The sequence below is a fragment of the Silurus aristotelis genome (assembly GCF_946808225.1).
Source record: "Silurus aristotelis genome assembly, chromosome: 18".
NCBI lineage: Eukaryota > Metazoa > Chordata > Actinopteri > Siluriformes > Siluridae > Silurus > Silurus aristotelis.
Genome location: NC_139591.1, coordinates 20,011,196 through 20,015,795, shown reverse-complemented (window position 1 = coordinate 20,015,795; position 4,600 = coordinate 20,011,196). Strand labels below are relative to the sequence as shown.

The window sequence follows — 4,600 nt, the reverse complement described above, 5'->3', positions numbered from 1 at the left end:
AGACATTATTTTTCTATTAATTATGAGACCTGACTCAGGTTTATTCCATCCATCTATTTTCTTTACTGCTTATCTTACACAGGGCTTCAGGGGAACTTGGAGCCTATCCTAGGGAACTCCAGCCACAAGGCAGGGGACACCATAGATGCAGGTGCCAAATCACTGAAGGCCCAATTGCAGGCTCACACACTCATTCACACACTTTGCATGTCTTTGAACTGGGAGAAGAATCCAGAATTTTTGTAGGAAGCCCAAAGCATGTGAATTTTTCATAAAAGGGGAGAGGGAGGATTTGAACCAACACTATTCCCCCAACACCCTGTCAGCTTTATTGATGAATCAAATCACGACTCTTACTAGCAGTAATGCTTCAATAATGGTTTATTGTAGGTTAAGAATAGGTTCAAGGTAACATTAAGCATATTGTTTTTCTGTTTCTGGTCTCTGACATCCTTGATAAACCTTTATTAGGTTCATCTTTACAATCACTTTTCTTCAACGGAACATGATCCACCTGGATTGATATTATTAATCAGATCAAATGTACAGGTTTCATAATCAAATTCGATTGTGCAGTCTTTGGAAACGCCCGTTGGCGATCTGAAAATAAGTGCAAACAAAAGTTTAGTGCATAGGTAATGTAAAGATTCTACAAAAAATACTCAATGATAGGCGGATGTCATGTGACCCTGCTGTGGGTTGATTATTTTCCCATAATAGCACTATTCACTATTTTACATTTAAATCATTTGTAAAACTAAACATGTTGAATATTTGAATCTATCCTCCTAGTTTTTGGCAATGAAATAATTTTCTGTGGGAAAAATCTACATGTTTGACATCTTGCTATGTTGTGTATTTACCCGTCACAGCAAGAAAGATAACTAGCACTGCATGAGCACTGTTCACACTTGCTGTTTGTCCACATGGATCCAACCATGTGCCACGTTCCATCCACAAGATCCTGACAGTGAGTCACACCTACAAGAAAGTCAATGTTTAACTTGAACAAAATGTTACATGAATAGACAAAATAATATTTGTATTCTGTGACAACATGGCGACATTAGCAAACCTGGATAATACCTGGATAAGCTTTGAATGGAGATTACAGGGAGGTTTAAATGCTAAACAATGAGTGGATAGTTCATGGCAATTGAAAATGGTTATTTTGCATTTAAGGCATTTAGCAGTGGGTCTTATCCAGAGCGATGTACAAAGGTGTTTTAAAGTCTCTATCAATTAATAAATCAACACTGGATCACTAGGTTGCAAACTTGGGATACCAAGGAAGGTAAGAATTATTGCACACATTTTTTACATAGACATGAAACAAACAGAAAAATTATTGCTCGTTCAAGAGTTTCGGGAAGAGGTAAGTCTTCACTCAACGTTTGAAGAAGCTGTTTGGACATTCAGGGGAAGTTCATTCCACCAGTTTGGTGCCAATACAGAAAAGAGTCTTTATGTAAACCTACCTCTTCCCTCTCAAAACGGTGGGACCAGTCGAGCGTTTTTTTATGCATTGCATCATAGTGTTGCCTCCTGTTACTATTTTTTTAAATGATGCCATGGGCAAATGAGGCATTGCGGATCATTGTGGGAAATAGGAGCTCAGTAGTTCAGAAGGCTGTAAGTTCAAATCCCAGCACCATACACCCTCAAATGTTCGGTATAAATCAAAGAAATGGTAAGTCACTTTGGATAAGTGTGTCTGCCAAATGCCATAAATGTTGTGAAACGGACATGTCGAGAGAAAACATAGCTCTCTGTTCCATTTTTTATGTAATTTCATACTTTTATTGTCTAGATCTTTTTAAAACAAGCCAGATTACCACTTCTGTGTTCAGACTAGAGTAGGCAAATAAATGATAAATCTAAGGTAGATATTGCATTGTTTGAGAAAACAATGTTCTTAATTCTATCTATCTATCTATCTATCTATCTATCTATCTATCTATCTATCTATCTATCTATCTATCTATCTATCTATCTATCTATCTATCTATCTATCTATCTATCTATCTATCTATCTATCTATCGTGTGTGCAGGTGTCTGTGAAATAATTCACCTTCTTCAATTTCTGCAGCATTGCAATCAGCATAGCTGACCGAGACGAGAGAGAGTAGGACCAATCCCACAAACACTGCCCTCTTTATCAGCATATACATATTCTTTTTGAAAAGAAAAAAAATATAAAAACATCCAGATTAATTTTCACAGTTTAAATACCTTTGCTTGCATGTCCAACTATTGAACTAATGAAAATTGTACACTATATAGATGAAAATATTGGGATGTCTGATTTTTCCAGCCATATTTAGTTCTTCCCTAAACTTTTACCACAAATCAAATTGAAAATAAATAAATAAATAAATTGTCCCTTCACTTGGACTAGGAGACCCAAACCTATTCTAGCATGACACGAATCTACACAAGCACACTCCAAAATCGAATGGACCATCTTCCCAAAAGAGTGGAGGCTATTGTACGATCATGAAGATTAAATGTGGAAACAAATGTTTAAAAAAGCACAGTCTATATAGTGTACAAAGTTGTTACTCTGTTACTATTCCCATGCTTTTACACAAAATATTTCTTAATGTTGAAAATTTCGGAGAAAAACAATATAGTTTTTAATTATTAATCAAAAAAAAAAAAAGCACACAGGTTAATATATAAGTATAAGTATTTACCCCATGGGTAGAATTTTAATTGACTTGCTAAGTAATTACTAAAAGATAATTAAAAATACAATTTTGGGGTGTACAACCTACAATTTACTTCTAAAATCATGATGATCCTAAAGAGCTAATCAAATCCAGTGCGATGCAGGACATTTGAATTAGATAAATATAAATTAAAGTAAATGACCTAATAATAATAATAATAATAATAATAATGATAATAATAACCAAAATCTATTAAATAATAATCAAGTCAACTCACCATTTTCACAAGTTTGGGTGCTCCAAGGTTTTTAAATATGTCCTCAAGAGAATGGTTGGTTTTAAATCCAGGAGAAAAAGGGCTGGAGTTGGCAACATAAGCTGATCAGTAAACCCTGAATCTAAGTATGATTTATGCCTGTCATTTGTGTAACATCATAGTTTACTCAAGGCATGAAAACAAATACTTTATATACGCAAATGTTAAATGAATAAAGCACCAATATATTTACTCTGGCATGAAGCGCATTCTACTAAGGTGAAATTACTTGAATCTTCGTGCTCATACAGTTCAGTAAGTGACCAAAAGGTTTGTGGGGACCTGGTCATCACAATTTCTCTGCTTGTTGAATATTCCATTTTAGATTGATTTCCTTCTTTGCTGTTAAAATTATTTTCAGTATTCTGTGAATTCTTTTCACTAGATTTTGAAATATGTGTAGATTCAGCACCAGCAAATTAGTGAAATTTCAGTGTTCCAGTGAGGTTGAGGTCAGGACACTCAAATTCTTAACACACCATGTGCACAGGGGTATCGTCATGCTGGAACAGGTTCGGGTCTCTTACAGTAGTTCCATTAAAGGACTGCCTTTGTGAGTAGGTAATGGTGGAAGCCATTGGTGGAAGTACAGTTAAACACAGATGCAAATTGAAAGAATCCAAAACACTGTCAATCATAATAAAGCAGAGAAACGCCATAAGAGGCTCGTGTAATGGTTTTGACCCAGCCCAACCAGAAAGCAGCATGAAAGAGGGCGTGAAGGGGACATGAAGGACAAGAAGTTAGATTGCCAACAAACATAAACCTAGTCATATGTTTAATGGCATAATGGGAATGTCTCTAAAATCACTTCACATTGATATATGTATATTAATTAACTGGATAAAGAGTTATTACGCCATACATTCTGCTGGCTATTAGAAGGTCAGGGAACTGTTATGACAAATATGGAAGCACACAACTGTTTAGAATATCAGTGCATACAACAGCATTACAATTTTTTTTTCAGTGGTGGACAGTAACAAAGTAAATGTTATTCGTTCATGATTAATGTAAAATATATCAATCAGTGTTTGACTCATTAATATAATTTTATTAATAGACTGGTGCACTAAGAGTAACATTAGAGTCTTTTCACATAAAATGAGTTTAGCAAGAGTCTTGTGACAAAAATGATAATAGGAACATTATAGCCATAATAAATCATGGGATTTTGGATACCGAAGTACATTTGAAGGCGAATGCTTTTGTACTTTTACTCTTCTGGAGTAATTTTTTACAGGGTGCCTCTTTACTTTTACTCATGTACATGCTTTGTGTACTTCACCCACCACTGCTTAATTGTACAAGGCCCACACCTGTTTCAGCATCACAATTCTCCTGTGCAGAAAGCGAGCTCTTAGGACTTGGCCTGCAAGGTTGTAGAACCTGACTGTCTTGCACAAGATCTCACAAGTGCTCTTGGAGCTGAAGAAACACAAATCTCCACAGCTACACCCCAAAATCCAAAACAGAAAAGCAGGAATGAGATGTTCAACAAGCAAAAATATATAATATAGTCAGATGCTGACAAATCTTTGTTCATATCATTGATGAGCAAGAGGATTATGGGAAATAGAATGAGTGTCATGGAGGTAGAATGTGTGCCAT

The 4,600-nt window shown here is 35.5% G+C and overlaps 1 long non-coding RNA gene across 1 annotated transcript; it reads right to left on the bottom strand.

Annotated features, from left to right (window-relative positions):
* Positions 1-363: 363 nt before the first annotated feature.
* LOC310740711 lies at positions 364-2,222 on the bottom strand. The gene is made up of 3 exons (XR_014537711.1): positions 2,073-2,222; positions 864-981; positions 364-600 (listed from the first exon to the last, which is right to left on the bottom strand). It is a non-coding gene; the product is annotated as an uncharacterized lncRNA (long non-coding RNA).
* Positions 2,223-4,600: the final 2,378 nt, after the last annotated feature.